Genomic DNA, 20116 nt, shown 5'->3' with positions numbered 1-20116 from the left:
GCTCCGCCCCTCGCGTCGCGGCCCCGCCCCCGCGGCCGCTGCGCGCCGGACGGGGCCCACGGAGGGGTCAGAGGCCTGGGGACACCGCCTCAAGGCTGCGGCGGCGACGTGCTCCGAGCGGGACACTGAACGGCCCGTATGCGCAAGATAAGCACGGACTGAACCAGGTACACGCACCTGCCGGGGACGCACTGACCGAGGTGCGGACGGCGGTACCAGCACAGGTAAAGCCGCGAACACTCGGACCTAAGAACTTGACAGGTACGCCCTGCCCGATGAAGCTACGTACGGCCAGGTGCGCATCGAGTGAATCAGGTACACGGAGGTTGGTCCACGCACCTTGGAGGCAGGTCCATGGTTATAGACAGGTACATCCAGACAGGCACTTTTCAGATGGAGTCAGGCCCCCTCGAGACACACTGTGCTTGAAGCCGTCACACACAGGTGGGCCACCCCCAGGGCCAGGTACACTGTTCCTGAAATCTGTACCTTACTAGGACCGAAAGGCAGGTTCAGTTAGCAGATGCACAATGACCGAGGCAGAAAACCAGGCAAAAGAAGGCCATTTACCCCAATCACCACATGAGTGTCCACACAAGAATACTGTCACCTACACCGCAGAACTCACTGACCGCCCCCACTGGAGGAGCACCCTTGCTGCATGAAGATGCTTTTAGTTTCCCAGGTCAGACCTGATCCCTCGCATGAGCACAGCACTTTACAGTATCTACTCACGGGCTTACAGAGGTAATTATGCTGATGTTACCCCTGAGAAATTCTGCAAAGGCTAAACTGCCCCAGCTGGAAAGACTCGAACCAGGATGGAGAGCTCCTATTCTAGTGCTCCTATTATTTGCCATTTTGTGAACCACGGGTGACTGAGGGCAGAGGGGAGCCTGGCTTCCTATGTGTGTGTGTGTGTGTGTGTGTGTGTGTGTGTGTGAGAGAGAGAGAGAGAGAGAGAAAACACAGAGCCCACACGCTGGAGGACAGAGCCGCATGCTACTAGTGCTTAGTATGTGCCAGTCCTTTGTTGCATTATCTCTACCTCATCATAGGCATGTATCCTATAAGTGCTAGTGTTATAATAAATACTTGTTTATTGTAAAAGCCACCATAGACACAACTGTACATGTGCAGCTTAAAGAATAATAGTAATAATAAAAAAGCCATGTATTCATCACCTAACTTAAAAAATAGACCAGTGCCAGTACCTTGAGGCCCTCTGGGTGCCCCCATCACAGCCTCCTGCCCACATCCTGAAGAACTAGTTTCCTGAACTTTAATTGTGCTGGTCATTCTCTTGCTTTTTCTTGTAGTTTTACCACCTCTGTATGCATCCCTAAGTGGGATATTGTGTAGTTTTGCTATTTTTTACTTTGTGTAAATGGAATCATTCCATAATTATGTGACTTCCTTTTTCATACAGCATTATATTTTTAAAAATCCATTTTGATTGCCTGCATACCTGTAATTTATTTTACTACTGAATAGTGTCCCGTTTTATGAATATACCACTGGTTACTTATTCATTCACCTGTTGTTGGACATCGTTTCTAGGATTTTTTTTCTATTACAAAGACTGTGCTTTGGATCTTCTTGTATGTATCTTAATGAAATTGTACAGTGGAGGAAATGGATGTTCAGAGATTCAGAAAGGTGAAGTCACTTGCTCAGGTTCTGGGGGCTGGTGGAGCTGGAACTCATGTAGCTCTCTCCAAGGCAGTCCGTCTCCCCATCCACACGTGCTTGTTCGGGAGGCCACCAAAGACCCCAGGGAGGCAGGCGTGTGCGTCTCTAGCTGGACCCTGAGGCTGTTCCTCTGGGCTTGCTTGCTCCTACCTAGTGGTGTTCCTGCTTTGTTGCCTGGTCATCTTTGAAGACCCCAAAGTGTCCCCTTCTCTGTGCCCCCCAGGCACAGCAGCTCTAGGGGCTTGGCAACCCAAGGAGAGAGGAAACACAAGGCCCCCTGCTGCGTGCCAGCTCACATCCCATGCTGGGCACCTCACATGCTTGCTGTCACTCCAGCTGAGTGCGGTGCCGGCCGCACCCCTAACCTCACAACAGCCCCTTTTACAGATGAGAAGAGCTCAGTTATGTTAAGCATTTATTCGCTATAGCAACTACCTTTAAGATAGTAAAAACATTAAGTGATGTGTCCAGGTTAATAATGATAATGACAATACTAATCAATCACAGAGATGATGCCTCCCATTTATAGAGTGCTCACTGGGGGGCAGGTACCAGCCAGCGCCTTGCAGACACTTTCGGGCCTCTGCTCTGCTTCTTCCTCGGCTTGGAGTGCCCTTCCCTCTCTCCCACCCAGCTGCTTCCTGGCCAGTTCCATTTATCTTTGGGATGATGTCACCTCCTCTGTGAGGCCAGCCAAGACTCTTGTGATGCTGGTCGTACCCTCCTAAGTGTCCCCACAACACCCTGCTTATGTCCCAACATGTTAGATTGTCTTTGCCAGCCTGAGACCTCCTCTGGAGCTGCAACAAGACCAGACTCTGCTCCTGCTCCCAGACCCTCTGCTGCCCAGCCCTGTGCCAGTAGGAGCCAGCAGGACTAGGCGATGAGTCATGCTGCTCCCTGCCCTCCCAGAGAGAGCCACAGTCTTGCTGTGTTCCGGCTCATGCTACTTCCCAAGAAGCTGACTGTCTTCTACAGAACCCCGGGCTTCTTCGGGGAACCCCTGCTCCATTTACAGCTAGATTTTGCAAACTTTGGCCTTAATCCCCAGGAGTTCTCTGATGCCGAGCCCACACAAACCCCTCTGCCTCTCGTATGCCTGTCTTGGCAGCTGGGCTGGCTAATTTCCTTCCTGGAGCCTGCCTGGCCTCCCACCATCTATCTGCCTGTGCCCAGCCAGCCTAGGTGGGGTCTGCAAAGCTTGTGGACTGGTCACTGCCTGAGGGTCATGTGGGGTTGGGAGATGAGGTTGGAGAGGGAAAGGTCCCAGGAATGACCCTGGCTTTCAGTTGCTTCACTGGGCAGCTCAGCCTGGGGAGGACCCGGGAACTGGGCTACCTCTGTAGAAAGGCTGGGCAGGCTGCCCTCAAGCCTTAATGGACTGGCTGCTGAGGTGATGTTTAAATTCAACAAGGCCTCCTAGAAGTGAAGAAAGGACCAGATGCCTCCCATGTTTGAGACTCCTGGTATATTTCTTTTTATTTTTTATTTTTGAGACGGAGTCTGGCTCTGTCGCCCAGGTTGGAGTGCAGTGGCGCGATCTCGGCTCACTGCAAGCTCCGCCTCCCGGGTTCACGCCATTCTCCTGCTTCAGCCTCCCAAGTAGCTGGGACTACAGGCACCTGCCAACACGCCTGGATAACTGTTTTGTATTTTTAATAGAAACGGGGTTTCACCGTGTTAGCCGGGATGGTCTCGATCTCTTGACCTCCTGATCCACCTGCCTCAGCCTCCCAAAGTGCTGGGATTACAGGCATGAGCCACCGCTCCCGGCCAGACTCCTGGTGTATTTCAAAAAGACATGTCACAGCAGGGCTACAAAAATCAATGTATGTTTTAAACGGTAACTGAACAAATTAACTCTTTTAAAATCATGCACTCAAATGTGGTGCAATATATTTGGACTATTGACAAGATAATTGGAGAACTTGTATTAAAAATACATTATTTCCTTGGAGAGATGGCTGTTTTTAGGGCTGGGACAGGGAAAAGATGAGCCGGGAGTGTGTTGTGGTGCCAGGGAGTTAGGAAGCGCTCAAAACACAAAAGGATGGGAGTGTGTCAAAGGGATCCAGGAGCCAGAAGAGCTCCCTATGGCCAAAGCTGGAGCAACTGAGCCAGGGAATAAATAATAGGATAATATTGAATTATAACCCAAAGTATAAAATAAATATTTATACTGATATAAATAATTTTTTTGTTTTCAGACCCAGGGTCTTGCTCTGTCGCCCAGGCTTGAGTGCACTGCCGTGATCATAGCTCACTGTAACCTTGAACTCCTAGGCTTTAACGATCCTCCTGCTTCAGCCTTCTGAGTAGCTAGGACTACAGTTGTGCACCACTATGCCTGGCAAATTTTTAAAATTTTTTTGTAGAGATGGGGATCTCATTGTGTTGCCCAAGCTGGTCTTGACTCCTGGCCTGAAACAGTCCTCCACCTTGGTCCCCCAAAGTGCTGGGATTACAGGCATGAGCCACCATACCCAGCCCTGATGTAAATAAATTGTTGAATCAATAACCTTCTGGGGGAGAAGAGGCAAGTCTTCCTTACAGAAGAATTTCCAATAATGAATGCAGATTCTTTCTCCTCTAGGAGGTGGAGCTTAATTATTCCTTTCCCTTCCCTTTCCTGTACACTGGACTCAGGACTTGCTTCTAAATAATAGAGTAGGGAAAGAGAAGAATAGTAACTATACAATGGAGAAACCTGCAGACACCACTTTAACCAAGGGCTCAAGGTTAACATCACCAGTGATAAGTCTAGTGGCTATCATGTAGCTAACCCTGCCCCCTCCACACCATGCCGTATGACCAGAAGGATACTTCACCTCTGTGATATTCTTTCTAAAACTCCATAACCCTGGAGAAAAAGATCAGACAAACCCAAATTAAAGGACATTCTGCAAAATACCTGACTAGGACTCCTCTAAACTGTCAAGGTTGTAAGAAGCACAGAAATAATTAAAGCATTGTGAAAAAAGAAAAAAGTCAAAATCAAAAGCACAGAAAGACAGCAACAGCCACGGACCAGAGGACACCGGACATGCTGCCTAGATGCAGGATGCCACTCTAGGTCATGTCGTGGAGCAGAGACAGCAGGCAACAGAGAGGCTGGTGAAATCCAAATAAGGTCTGCAGTTATGTTACTAATGATGGACCAATGTGGGATTTTTGAGTTTTGAGAAATGTACCAGGGTGGTGTAAGATAACATTGGGGGAAACTGAAACTGGAGGTCGGGTATTCGGGAACTCTCTGTACTATCTTCGCAACTCTTCTGTAAACCTAAAGTTAATTCCAAAATTCAGAAGTTAGGCTGAGGCAGTCACATCACCTGAGGTCAGGAGACCAACCTGACCAACATGGTGAAACTCCTTCTCTACTAAAAATACACAAATTAGCCGGGCATGGTGGTGGACACCTGTAATCCCAACTACTTGGGAGGCTGAGGCAGGAGAATCACTTGAACTGGGGAGGCAGGGATTGCAGTGAGCTGAGATCGCACCACTGCACTCCAGCCTGGGCAACAGAGCGAGATTCCATCTCAAGCAAAAAACAAACAAACAAACTAAAAAACCCCCAAAAACCCCAAATTCAGAAGTTTAGTATATATGTATGTATATATAATATGTATAAAAGTATATATGAAGAGAAATGTACCAGGGTGGTGTAAGATAACGTTAGGGGAAACTGATACTGGAGGTCAGGTATTCGGGAACTCTCTGTACTATCTTCACAACTCTTCTGCAAACCTAAAGTTAATTCCAAAATTCAGAAGATATATATATATATATATTTACCATATATATATATAATTTTATGGGCCTTACAGCTGGTGTGTTTTGGTGTTTTGGTGATAGGCCGACCATCTCTGTTCAGTTCTATTGGTCTGCGTCCTGTGACTGGGTACAATCCTATTTGGAGATAGCATCTGGAGTCCAAACTTGAGCCTTTTTGGCTATGGAGCCCTGGCCAGCTCCTGTCTCTCTTCTCTCTCAACCAATCCCCATGCTGCTACCCCTCCTCTCTGTTTCTGAACCCTCAAATCAGACTGCTAGAGCTAGGAGGTCTCGTGGAGATTGATTAGCCTAAATCCTTTGTTTCTTTTTCTTTCTTTTTTTTTTTTTTGAGATGGAATCTGACTCTGTTGCCCAAGCTGGAATGGAGTGGCACGATCTCAGCTCACTGCAAGCTCCGCCTCCCGGGTTCAAGCAATTCTCATGCCTCAGCTCCCCATGTAGCTGGGACTACAGGTGTGTGCCACCACACCTGGCTACTTTTTGTATTTTTTTAGTAGAGACGGGGTTTCACTATGTTGGCCAGGCTGGTCTCAAACTCCTGACCTCAAGTGATCCGCTGGCCTCCACCTCCCAAAGTGCTGGGATTATAAACATGAGCCACTACACCTGGCCTTGAATCTTTTGTTTCATAGATGAGGAGACCGGGAGAGAAGGAGGAAAGGGACTTGCCCCTGGCCACGTACCGAGTTAATTTGGACAGAGCCAAGAATGGGACTAGCCGGGCTTTCTCTATCCCGGGATCTCTGGCCCCATTTGCCACAGAGATGTGGGTCAGACCCACACAGCTCTGAAGTATTGGTGACTCACTTGGGGACCTGATTAGGGCAATGCTAAATTCAAAGGAAGGGCTGAATCCCAAGTATTAGTTGGAAAGAATAGTTTGGAGTGGAAATTTCTGCTTTGATCTCACTGCGCATGCCCTTAACAGGTGAATCTCACCGGCTTTAAAGGTCCAGGAAGAGGCATGGCCTGAAAGTGGATAAAAGATTGAGTCTGTCTCTGCCCCCTACTTCTACCCCCAGAGGTATTGCAGTAAAGGGGCAGAGAAGATTCTGCAAAGCCCTGAGCATGTGAAGAGGGGTTGGGTCCCCAGTTTTGGGGTTGAACACTCCCTAATATGCACTGGGGACACCACTCTGGTGATAAACTCGAAGCTGCTGGAGAACCCCTTAGCCTTTCCTGAAGCCTAGAGAGTAGGGGATGGGGCTGAGGTGGCCCTGCCGCTGAGGCTGCTATGTGGACATTCATGCCTTCTGGCCTAGGAGGGGGAAGTGCCTCCCTCGCTGTGTTTCCGTAATGACTGGGATGGTCTGTGCCACCACTGTCTCCCCACCTGACTGTGGCTCCTTGAGGACGGCCCCGAGTCTCACTGTCCTCTGCATTCCCAGCACAGGACCTGGGACGGATGTTGGTAAATGCTTGCTGAGGCAATGCACGCATGAGCTGAAGTAGTTCCAGTTATGTTTTGCTGTGTACATGTTCTGTTTTACCCTCTTTGCCATGTCCAGCTTGTAGATCTCCCCTTGCATCTGAAAAAAGCGGTCACGGGGAAGTCTGCTGGAAGGGAGCCCAAGGCTCACCTGGGTTCTCCAGCTGAGCCATCTGTGAAGGTTCAGATGGGAATGGGGAACTAGAAGCTGAACGTAGATGAACTTGCGACCAGGGCAGATCTAACCAGAGTCAGGAGCTTGCAGTGGCTGGGCTGACGTCAGCTCATGTGGTCAGTGTGGCCACCCACAGATGGGGTGGTCCTAGTGGGCACCTCACAAGATATGGGGATCACTAATGCGCAGTTCACATGGTGGTCATCTGTTCTGATGGCAGTTAGAGATACCACTGGCTAATAAACATGCCGTAGGAGACTTGCTGGTGCTGGTTGTCTCTCCCGCCCCCTTTGCTGGATTCTCCGTTCCTAACGGTATTGGAAATTTCTCAGCCATGTAATCTGGTCAGAAAGGACCCTATTCCAGTGGTGGGGCCTAACTGCCTTAAGCAAATCAGAATATTTCTTTCTTTTTCTTTTTTTCTTTTTTTGAGTTGGAGTCTCACTCTGTTGCCCAGGCTGGAGTGCAATGACTCTATCTCGGCTTACTGCAACCTCCGCCTCCCGGGTTCAAGCAATTTTCCTGCCTCAGCCTCCCGAGTAGCTGGGATTACAGGCACCTGCCACCATGCCTGGCTAATTTTTGTATTTTTAGTAGACATGGGGTTTCACCATATTGGCCAGGCTGGTCTCCTGGCCAGATTGGTCTCGAATTCCTGATCTCGTGATCCTGCCTGCCTGAGCCTCCCAAAGTGCTGGGATTATAGGCGTGAGCCACTGTGCCTGTCCCGCAAATCAGAATATTTCTTAGTTTTTTTTTTTTTTTTTTTTTTTTTTAGTGAGATGGGATCTCACTCTGCCACCCAGGCTGGAGTGCAGTAGCATGATCTCAGCTCACTGCAGCCTCTGCCTCCCAGGCTCAAGTGATCCTCCCACCTCAGCCTCCTGAGTAGCTGGGATCACAGGTGCATGCCACCACAACCGGCCATTTTTTGTATTTTTAGTAGAGATGGGGTTTCCCCATGTTGCCCAGGCTGGTCTTGAACTCCTGAGCTCAGGCAATCCACCCGTTTCGGCCTCTCAAAGTGCTGGGATTACAGGAATAAGCCACTGCACCCAGCCCAATCAGAATATTTCATCCTTCAGGCTACAGTAATTGGTCAGAAAAAGGTATAGTTCCCAAATCAGGCCAAACGGAGTGAATGAGTCTCAATTCTGAGTCTTTTCTTTGAGCTAACTGGGAAACCAACTATTTCCTGCTAATTACAAAGGAGAAAAGCAAGTATTGCCAGGAGCTTCTGGCAGCCACCTTGTGACACATCATAGGAGATAGAGCCAAGAGATTGAAAGAAAATAGGTTCTTGGTAACAGCTGCTGGATCAAGCCTTACTTAAAGCTACCCGTGGTTCTAGGCTTGTTGGTTATCTAAGCCCACAAGTTCTGTCACAGCCAAAGATATCCCTTTTAATGGTAATAATGATTACTTAATTACTAAGTATATAATAATTACCTAAATACAGCTTAGGAGATAAAATCTTAGAAAATATGAGATCTGTTTGGCAATAATAAAACACTCATAGTGAAAAGGTCAGCAGAATGCTGAATCAGCTCAAGCTCAGCTACCTCACACATGACAAATATAAGACCTAGAGAGGTCATGAGACTTGTTCAAGGTTTTACAGCTGCTTAGCAGGGCCTCCTGACCCACAGTCCACTAATTCTTAATTGTTTTTCTTTTCTTTTTTTGAGACAGGGTCTCACTCTGTTACCCAGGCCGCAGTGCAGTGACGTGATCTTGGCTCACTGCAACCTCCGCCTCCCAGGTTCAAGCGATTCTCTTGCCTCAGCCTCCCGTGTAGCTGGGATTACAAGCGTGTGCCACCATGCCCAGCTAAATTTTATATTTTTTTGTAGAGATGGAGTTTCACCATGTTGTCCAGGCTGGTCTCGAACTCCCGGACTCAAGTGAGCCACCCACCTCGGCCTCCCGAAGTGCTGGGATTACAGGCATGAGCCACCATGCCTGGCCTGATTCTTAATGTTTAATGGTAATTAGAATGCTTGAATTTCTGTGCATTCCCAGTGAAATCATCACTACATGTTTTCTCTCTTGTCTTGCCTATCTTTCCGAGAGGCAGAGAAGGAATGTTAATAGTTGTCTTTATTTTGTAAACAGGGAGGTAGAAATCCAGAGAGGCTTAAGGATTTGCCAAAGATTACAGCAGGGTAGTGGTGAAGCTGGTCCTAGGAGCCACATGTGCTGAATGCCATTTAGGGTTCAGCCCCTCCATCCCACCCCTTATGCCAGCCACCTCTGCTTCCATGAGAGCAGGAGTGAAGATTAGGGGCAGGGTGGGGACCTTTCCTGGCCTTGCTTCTTAGTGGCCAAGTGATTAAAGAGGACATTGCCTTGTACAGGCCAAAGAAGTAATTATGGGCCTTGAGAGATAGGTCCTTCCCCCCCAACCTTAGGAAAACCAAGGTTATGAGGCTCAGAGAAAACAGGGTATTTCTATTGCCAGAGCCTGCAAAAGGGAGGCCAACCTAGAGAGCTGGAAGGCTGTATGCATGGGATTCTGGCCTCACAATCCCTGCGACCCCAGCTCTGACACCTACCCTCTCCTGCCCACAAAGCCTTCTATGGCTCCCCAACCTTTTCAGCAGCCACAGGGCTGATGTGTTTGGCTGCGCAGGTGTTGCAGTGAACAATTTTGGATTCTGATCTGTATGGCGCCTCTGGAGTTGTGCAGTTCACAGCTTGCACAACTGTACACGGCAGGCCTAGGTTGCCTTTCTCAATGTTTGGACATTCAGATCATTTTCGCAGCAATCAATGACCTTACAACCCCTTTTTAAAAATAAATTCATTTCATCATTTTTACAAGATATAGAAGATATGTTGAGAAAATTTATTTTATTTTAGATCAGTCTGATCCCAAGGATTGTATTAGAAAGTGTATATGTAAAAAGATGCATTATTTTTAAAGGCTACTTTTGACGATTTTCTACTTAATAAAGTGATGCCTGCTGTTTAATAGAATTTATATCTGTCAGGGGAGTTTTAGGGAAAAAAGAATTTAATTTTACGAGGAAAAGCAAGGTTTACAGACTAATTAAAAAATAAGTTGTGAGGCTCGATTTGGGAACTGAATGTTTACTGAAATTATTATTGTAGATTGAAATTTAACTACATGCTATGAATTACAAAAATAAATATACTTTCAGGCTGGATGTGGTGGCTCACGCCTGTAATCCCAGCACTTTGGGAGCCTGAGGCAGGTGGATCACTTGAGGTCAGCAGTTTGAGACCAGCCTGGCCAACATGGTGAAACCCCCTCTCTACTAAAAATACAAAAACTAGCTGGGCATGGTGGCTCATGCCTGTAATCCCAGCTACTCGGGAGGCTGAGGAGAATCACTTGAACCTGGGAGGCGGAGGTTGCAGTGAGCTGAGATCGTGCCATTGCACTCTAACCTGGGTAACAGAGCAAGACTTCGTCTCAAAAAACAAACAAATCAACAAAAACAAAAATAAATATAAACAAAAATGAAACATGGTGGTTTAGAACGTTTGCATCTTATACTTCATTCTTGTGATTTATTTAGTTATTTTAAAAACAAACTTTGTGCTTGGTTTCTAAATGAAGAGAGAAGATATCACCTCCTCAAACAACCCATTTCAGCTATGAATAGCTGTTATTTCCAAAAGATGAAAAGCTAAAATGACTACATTTTCTCTTAAAATGTTCATTTTTGAAGTTCTAGATTTTTTTTTTTTTGGTCGGGTGCGGTGGCTCATGCCTGTAATCCCAGCACTTTGGGAGGCTGAGGTGTGCAGATCACCTGAGGTTGGGAGTTCAGGACCAGCCTGACCAACATGAAGAAACCCTGTCTCTACTAAAAATACAAAATTAGCCAGGTGTGGTGGCACATGCCTCTAATCCCAGCTACTTCGGAGGCTGAGGCAGGAGAATCGCTTGAACCTGGGAGGCGGAGGTTGCAGTGAGCTAAGATCGTGCCACTGCACTCCAGCCTGGGCAACAAGAGTGAAACTCCATCTCAAAAAAAAAAATTTTTTTTTTGAACAGGTGATCCATTAACAATGTAGAGTTCAAAAGGTGCAGGGATGTTTATGGTAGAAACAGGATCCCTTTTCACTGGTCCTGGTCCTTAAAGTGGCTCTGCTATCTAGGAACAAGCAAAAAACGAACATAGCAGTTTCTTATGTCTCTTCTCAGATGGAATCTATGCGTCCAGGAGCAAATGTTTGCACATATATATTCGGCTTTGTTTCTTTCGTTTTCTTATTTCTAAGGATATCTTGCTCCAGATTTTTTTCTCTCTTTTCCTTTTTTGTTCTTATTTCTGAGGTGTTGCTCTTTATTTTTATATAAACGAAGCTCTTTCTATAACCAGCTGCACCTTGCTTTTCTCACTTAAAAATAAACCTTTGAGATAATTCCAATCAGTACATGTTAAGCTGCTTCGTTACTGTTAACAGCTGACAAACATTCCATTGGAAGAATGTACCATAATTTATTTAGGCAGGTTTTGACTGATTAAACTTTTTGTTTTATTCCACTCTTTTTTTTTTTTTTTGAGATAGGGTCTTCTGTCACCCAGGCTGGAGTGCAGTGGTGTGATCCTGGCTCACTGCAGCCTAACCTCCCAGGCTCAAGCCATTCTCCCACCTCAGCCTCCCGAGTAGCTGGGCCTACAGGCATGCACCACCATGCCCAGCTAATAATTTTTTTTTTTTTTAAGATAGAGTCTTGCTCGGTTGCCCAGGCCGGAGTGCCATGGCGCGATCTCGGCTCACTGCAACCTCTGCCTCCCTAGTTCAAGTGATTCTCCTGTCTCAGCCTCCTGAGTAGCTGGGATTACAGGTGCCCACCACCACACCCTGCTAATTTTTGTATTTTTAGTAAAGACAGGATTTCACCATATTGGCCAGGCTGGTCTTGAACTCCTGATCTCAAGTGACCCACCGGCCTCAGCCTTCCAAAGTGTTAAGATTACAGGCATGAGCCACCGCTCCCGGCCCTGGCTAATTTTTGTATTTTTTGTTGAGACAGGGTTTCACCATGTTGCCCAGGCTGGTCTCCAACTTTTGGGCTCAAGTGATCCTCCTGCCTTGGCCTCCCAAACTGCTAGGATTACAGGCGTGAGCCACCACACCCAGCCTCTCGTTACTGTTAACAGCTGAAAAATATTCCACTGGAAGGATGTACTATAGTTTATTTAGGCAGTTTTTGGCTGATAAACATTTAGGTTTTTTCCAGTCTTTACTATCACAAACAATACTGCAACGTATGCCTCCGTCTGTGTATCACTTTGCAACTGTGCAAATACGTAGCAGGGTAAATTCCTCTTGCTGAGTTAGAGTTTGTTGATTTGGTAGGGCTGCCATCACAAAGTACAAACTGGGTGGCTTAAGCAACAAATCTATTGTCTCAGTTCTGGAGGCTGGGAACCCAAGGTCAAGATGTTGGCAGCATTGGTTCCTTCCGAGGGCTGTAAGGAAGAACCTGTTCCATGCCTCTCCCACAGCTTCTGGTGGTTTGCTGGCATTTGTTGGCATTCTTTGGCTTGGAGAAACATCACCCCAATATTTACCTTGATGTTCACATGGTGTTTTTCCTGTGTATATGCCTATGTCCAAATTTCCTGTTCTCATAAGGACTCATCATATTGTATGACCTCATCTGAATGAATTACATCTGCAATGACCCTATTTCTAAATAAGGTCACATTATGAGGTACTGGGGCTTAGGACCTGAACATACGAATTTTTGGGGATCCAATTCAGCCTATAACAGAGGGTATATAACCATTTACTTTTAGAAAAATATTGCTAAATACCCTCTTCATAGAAATTGTACCATCGTCTGGGTGCAGTGGTTTACGCCTGCAATCCTAGCACTTCGGGTGGCGGAGGTGTGTAGATTGCTTGAGCCCGTGAGTTCAAGACCAGCCTGGGCAACATGGTGAAACGCTGTCTCTACGAAAAAAGAAAAAAAAAAAAAAGCTGGGTGTGGTGATGTACATCTGTAGTCCCCGCTACTTGAGAGGCTGAGGTGGAAGGATCGATTGAGCCCGGGAGGCGGAGGCTGTAGTGAACCATGATCACACCACTGCACTGCAGGCTGAGTGACAGAGTGAGACCAAGAAGAAAGAAATTGTACCGTTACCTTCCCAACAGCCTTGCCAACACAGTGGCCATCACACATTTTGATTTTTGCCAGGCTGGTAGGTGGAAAATGGTGTCTCATTGTATTCCAACATGCATTCCATTTATAAGTGTGGATGAGAGTTCTCTTATATATTTAAGACCAATTTGCCTTGTTTTTGCATCCAGTTGTTTACATCATTTGCTTCTTTTTCTTTCTTTTTTTTTTTTTTTTTTTCCGAGACGGAGTCTCGCTCTGTCGCCTGGTCTGGAGAGCAATGGCGTGATCTTGGCTCACTGCAACCTCCGCCTCCTGGGTTCAAGCGATTCTCCTGCCTCAGCCTCCCGAGTAGCTGGGATTACAGGTGCCCATCAACACTCCCAGCTAATTTTTTGTATTTTTAGTAGAGACGGAGTTTCCCTATGTTGGCCAGGCTGGTCTCGAACTCCTGACCTCGTGATCTGCCTCCCTCGGCCTCCCAAAGTGCTGGGATTACAGGCATGAGCCACTGTGTTTGGCCTCATTTGCTTATTTTTCCATTAAATTATTGGTCTTTTATCCTTATTGATTTGTAGAAGCTCTTTAAGTGTAAAAGAAATTATCTGTCTGTGATATGTTTCAGATGTTTCTTTTCCCTGTTAGTCAATTGTTATTTGACTTTGTATAAGAATTTCTTTTTTCTTTTTCCTTTTTTTTTTTGGAGACAGCGTCTTGCTCTGTTGCCCAGGCTGGAGTGCAGTGGTGTGGTTCCAGCTCACTGCAGCCTCAATCTCCTGGGCTTAACTGATCCTCCCACCTCAGCCTCCCAAGTAGCTGGGACTATAGGCACACACCACTAGGCCCAGCTAATTTTTGTATTTTTTGTAGAGATGGGGTTTCATCATGTTGTCCAGGCTGGTCTCAAACTCCTGGGCTCAAGCAATCTGCCCACCTTGGCCTCCCAAAGTGCTGGGATTACAGGTGTAAACCACCATTCTCACCCTTTGGTTTTTTTTTTAACCAGGAAAAAATGTTCAATTTTTTTGTATACAAACATCATTTTCTTTTATGGTTTTGGGCTTTTCTGTGATATTTAAGAAGGTCTTTTCTTGCCGGGCACGGTGGCTCACACCTGTAATCTCAACACTTTGGGAGGCCAAGGCGAGTGAATCACCTGAGGTCAGGAGTTCAAGACCAGCCTGAGCAACATAGAGAAACCCCGTCTCTACTAAAAATACAAAATTAGCTGGGTGTGGTGGCGCATGCCTGTAATCCCTGCTACTCGGGAGGCTGAGGCAGGAGAATCACTTGAACCCGGGAGGTGGAGGTTGTGGTGAGCCGAGATCATACCATTGCACTTTAGCCTGGGCAGCAAATGCGAATGTCCGTCTCAAAACAAACAAACAAATGAACAAAACAGAAGATCTTCTCTGTGATTATGATACACATTCTCTTATTTTGTTAAATGCACTTATGGTTTCATTTTTATGTGTAATTTTGACCCATTGAAATTTATTTTGGCATAAGGTAAAAAGTAGGAACCCGGCTGGGCACGGGGGCTCACGCCTGTAATCCCAGCACTTTGGGAGGCTGAGGCGGGTGGATCACGAGGTCAGGAGATTGAGGCCATCCTGGCTAACATGGTGAAACCTCGTCTCTACTAAAAATACAAAAATTAGCCAGACACGCTGGTGGGCGCCTGTAGTCCCAGCTACTTGGGAGGTTGTGGCATGAGAATTGCTTGTGCCTGGGAGGCAGAGGTTGCAGTGAGCGGAGATCTGACCACTGCACCCCAGCCTGGGTGACAGAGTGAGACTCTTCTTAAAAAAAACAAAAAAGGCTGGGCACTGGGCACGGTGGCTCTCACCTGTAATCCCAGCACTTTGGGAAGCCGAGGCGGGTGGATCATGAGGTCAGGAGATCAAGACCATTCTGGCTAACATGGTGAAACGCCATCTCTACTGAAAATACAGAAAAATTAGCCGGGCGTGGTGGTGGGTGCCTGTAGTCCCAGCTACTTGGGAGGCTGAGGCAGGAGAATGGCGTGAACCCAGGAGGTGGAGCTTGCAGTGAGCCGAGATCGTGCCACTGCACTCCAGCCTGGGCGACAGAGTAAGACTCCATCTCAAAAAAAAAAAAAAAAAAAAAAAAAAAAAAGACATGTATTCCATGGGAAAACTCTTTGAAAACTTTGGGCTTCATCTAAGGCAAGCTTGTCCAACAAGCTTGGCCCAGGACAGCTTTGAATGCAGCCCAACACAAATTTGTAAATTTTCTTAAAACATTATGAGATGTGTGTGTGTGTGTGTGTGTGTGTGTGTGCACGCGTGTTTAGCTCATCAGCTATCATTAGTGTTAATGTATTTTATGTGTGGCCCGACAATCCAGTTCTCCCAGTGTGGCCCAGGGAAGCCAAAAGATTGGACGCCCCTGATCTAAGGGGTTGAGAGTCCTAACCACGCTACCTCCCAGCCCTGCCACCTTGAGTAACTTGCTTCAGCTGTGTCACATTTCCCTTTAGTTATAAAATGGGGGTAATAACAGGGGAAGCTTTTGTAAGGCCTCAAGCTTCTGCAGTTTGGAGGGCTCTCTTATAAATTCCAGAAGGGAAACACCCTGCAGGATCTGGGAAGGGCCCCTGCAAGTGAGAGGACCTGAAGGTTTAAATGTCCTCAGCATCACTGAAAACCCACCTTTGATCATGGTATCTACTTAATAGGGCCCTGGGGAGTACGGAATGTGTCTTAAGTATCTGGCATCTGGTGTGAATGTGGTGAGTTCATTCCCAGACTACAAACTCAGATGTGCAGGGAACATCACACCCCCCAACCACATGCTGCTGCTTTTTTTTTTTTTTTTTCTTTTTTTGAGACAGAGTCTTGCTTTGTCACCCAGGCTGGAGCGTAGTGGCACAGTCTCGGCTCACTGCAATCTCCACTTCCCGGGTTTATGTGATTCTCTTGCCACAGCCTCCCAAGTAGCTGGGATTACAGGCACCCGCCACCATACCCAGCTGATTTTTGTATTTTTAGTAGAGACGGGGTTTCACCGTGTTGGCCAGGCTGGTCTCGAACTCCTGACCTCAGGTGATCTGCCTGCCTCGGCCTCCCAAAGTGCTGGGATTACAGGCATGAGCCACTGTGCCCGACCCCACGCTTCCTTTTAATTAGGAACATCACTTCCTTTACATGCCACAACCTACCTGAAGTTTTGATGCCAAACCCCCACTTTCGCTGAGCTGGTGAACACGCTCCTTTGAGTCACTCTTGAAGTTCTAAGTGCAACTTGCTCTGAAGCAGAGTCAAGGCCTGGGAGTGAAGGGAAGGACTTGTTGTCCCTTGGTTGTCTGTTCACCCCGATCATGGCTGAGGCATCTAATGTCCCTTTCTGAGTGGCCTCATATCTTCAGCCCTCCACTGCTTCTGAACCATGCATGGGACTTGGGTATCTATGAGGGGCCCAAGGAGTGCCATGTAGCACTTCTGCTTGTGAGGACAGCTCTGTTGGTGGGTCTACCGGCTCTATTCTAGGTCACATCAGAGATCTTCCCCTGAGAATAACCCATGCTGGCTAAAGCATCGGATTGGGTGCAGTCAGAATTGAGGTCAAATCCTGCAAAACCTGTTTTCCTCATCTGCAGAATGGGGAAGATGCTAACAATACCTCCCTCATGGAATCGGTGTGAAGAATTCAATGTCTTGGTGTTTGTAAAGGGCTTAGGATAGTGTCTGACATGTAGTCCACGGGCTGTCTTGATGCAGGTCATCATCTCACCCTTGTTCATTATTGGATGCAGAAACCAGGGTCCCAGAGACACTGGCCAGCTGGGGCAAGATCACCACTCATTCCTATCAACAGCTGGGTTAAAGGTGCAGAAGACATGCTTATTCGATCTGCAGGTGACCCAAAACCAGATGCAGTGGCTGGTATTTTAAATGACCAAACAAGAGCCCCAAATCCCCTAAAGCGGATGAGATGATGGACTAACCCCTCTATGGATGGATGTAAAATGGAAAGTTTTTGCATGAAAGAGATTTTGGCTGAAGTTTCATTGCACATTGAGATGGTTGCCCCAAATGATGGTGATCTCAGGCTGAGTCTGTAGAGGTACAGGTTGACGATGAGGGAGGTGATAGCTGGAGGGTTGCACTCAACTCTGGTTGTCGTACATTTGAGGAGACAGGAAGAGACCAGAGTCCAGTTTTTGGAGGGTAAAGGGTAGTGAGGAACTGGGGATACTGATCTTACAGAAGAGAAGACTCAAAAGGGCAGAGGCAGGAACAGTGGTATAACCCTGCCTGGCTCCAAGGGCAGAACTGGCACCCATGGAGATAATGGGGGCCTGAGAACCAGCTCTGTGGCTGTCAGAACTGTCCCACAGTGAATCAGAGTGCCTTCAGAGGTGGTGAGCTCCCCATCACCAATGGTATGCAAGCAGAGTGAGGAAAGGATTCCTGTTTCCAGCTCTCAGATGGTTTTATCAACAACAAAAAAACTAGGCCCTACTGATAAAAATTTCTATTGGCTATATATACACATATAGTCAACAAATATGTAATCCATATTTCCCCTATTTTAAGGTTTATTTTATTTTATTTTTGAGACAGGGTCTCACTCTGTCACTCAGGCTAAAGTGTAGTGCAGGATCTTGGCTCACAGCAGCCCCTACCTCCTGGTTCAAGCCATTCTCCCACCTCAGCCTCCTGAGTAGCTGGAACTACAGGAGCCTGCCACTACACACCTGGCTAAGTTTTGTATTTTTTGTAGAGACCAGTTTTCGCCATGTTGCCCAGGCTGGTCTCAAGCTCTTGGGCTCAAGCAATCCGCCTGCCTCGGCCTCCCAAAGTGCTGGGATTACAAGTGTGAGTCACCACGCCCAGCATACTTTAAGAAAATGAATATTATAGAAATTGGGACTAATTTACAATCAATGCATAGGTTTACTGTATCCTTCCTTCCTGAAAAATTGTTATTTGAATCAAAATGAAGTATATGATTGAGCAGGTTTTTCTGGCAATCTGTTTTTCATCTTTCAATCTGTTTTTCACTTTTGTCATTAGAATGTAGTCTTGAATTTAAAAACAAAGTATCTAAATAAATAACAAATATTTTAAAAATCCAGCCTTCTTAGTGAAGCCACACTCAATCTATTGAATACATCTTCTGCTGACATTCCACCTTGTCGCCGCCGTCCTGGCCTGTGAAATAGAATGGAGACTGGCTATTAAACCAGTTTTTAGCAAATTCAGAGCAGCAGGTTCTTGGCTGGGGGAAAAAAAATTCCACTTATCAAGAGATGTTTATTCCTTCAAAGGATGAGAACCTACTTCTTCATAAAGAGAATTTGGAGGGAGCTTTTTGTTCTGCGGGGACAACATCTGGATTTGAATACATCCATGCTCAAAAGGAGATTTCTCATAATGGACCCAACTGAAAGCACTCAGAGTACAAGGACCGGTGAGCTTTCAAAAGGAGACACTTCGGGAGACTCGCCAGGGGCCCTCGTATCCCCGGCAGCGCGAGTTTTGGAGGTCAGTGGAGGGCTCTCGCATCATGCATGTAACTTTCATACTCAAAGACTTATCTTCATCCTCCATCCCTCATCCCCCTGCAGAAACTTGGGGCTTGAATTCATTTAAAAACATTTGTGGTTTCAGAAGCCTCCTTTTTATTATAAAGCTGCCAAGGAGATCTTAGAATGAAAGGCATTTTTAGAGATGAGAAAGAAGGAAGCCAGGCCAAGGCCGGCCCGGCTCTCAGCCGTGGGTCTGTAAAGGTGACACGTGGGACATGGCCGCCTGCAGACCCTGCAGGCGGCTGGGCGGAGGCACCCACAGGGACCTGGGTTTGAATCCCTGCTCTGCCAGTCATTTCCATGGCGATCTTGGGGGAAGTTGTGTAACCTCTGGGCCCCGCGATGCCCTTTCCTGGAGCCTGGAGCTGGAACGAAGCCCCTTGGAGCCCTGACATCAGAGGTGACGCTAGTCTTCGCAGGCAATGACTCGGCGGAATGTGATGCCGCTCCCCAACCCACGTCCGGGCTGGCAGGGTGTGTGCTGCCTCCCACCAGGTGGTCTGGCTGCTTTGATGGATCTCCTAACTTCTCTACACCCCAGAGCCCTCAGTGCTGGCCAGACCTTTACTCACTCCTGGGTGACAACCCCGGTCTCAGATAGCGGGTCCCACAGGCTGGCCTATGGCGCCCCCTGCTGGTGACTGCAGGGAGAAGGGTGCCCTAAGCCAAAGGAAGTCCTTCCTGGGGTCTAATCTCTACCTTTTGCGTGATGAGGCAGCTGAGGTGGCTCGCTTTCTCCTCCACCCCAGAAAATAACGTCATATGGAGTCCAAGCAGTTATTTTTCTCTGCTAGGCCGGGCCATCGTAAGCCCCAAATGGAGGGGCCCCCTGGAATGAGCCCTATGCAGGCTTTCTATGGACAAGGGCCCTTCAGGGAGTAGGGCTGTGGTGAGGATGGGGTGCATGTGTGTGGGCTCTCACCTGGGTGTGGGAAGATCAGAGGGACCCCACAGGTCAGCGTTTGCAGATGAAAAAATGAAGGTAGGGGCCGGGCGCGGTGGCTCACGCCTGTAATAATCCCAGCACTTTGGGAGGCCAAGGCGGGTGGATCACGAGGTCAGGAGATCGAGACCATCCTGGCTAACATGGTGAAACCCCATCTCTACTAAAAATACAAAAAATTAGCCAGGCGTGGTGGCGGGCGCCTGTAGTCCCAGCTACTGGGGAGGCTGAGGCAGGAGAATGGCGTGAACTTGGGAGGCAGAACTTGCAGTGAGTCGAGATCGCACCACTGCACTCCAGCCTGGGCTATGGAGCAAGACTCCATCTCAAAAAAAACAAAACAAAACAAAACAAAAAAGTAGGAAGCTTCAGCCTGAAGGTAAAGTTTTGGGGCAGCCCCAACCCACTGCCCTCCT

At 47.4% G+C, this 20116-nt stretch overlaps 1 long non-coding RNA gene across 1 annotated transcript; it reads left to right on the top strand.

Moving 5' to 3' along the window:
• Window position 1: 1 nt before the first annotated feature.
• Window positions 2-19530, top strand: LOC116472956 (uncharacterized). Its single transcript, XR_004249207.1, has 3 exons — window positions 2-315; window positions 17950-18042; window positions 18497-19530. It is a non-coding gene; the product is annotated as an uncharacterized LOC116472956 (long non-coding RNA).
• The last annotated feature ends 586 nt before the right edge of the window (window positions 19531-20116 follow it).

The sequence above is a fragment of the Hylobates moloch genome, unplaced genomic scaffold (assembly GCF_009828535.3).
Source record: "Hylobates moloch isolate HMO894 unplaced genomic scaffold, HMol_V3 SCAFFOLD_8, whole genome shotgun sequence".
In the NCBI taxonomy this organism is placed as follows: Eukaryota; Metazoa; Chordata; class Mammalia; order Primates; family Hylobatidae; genus Hylobates; species Hylobates moloch.
This window is presented reverse-complemented; position numbering and strand designations above follow the sequence as displayed.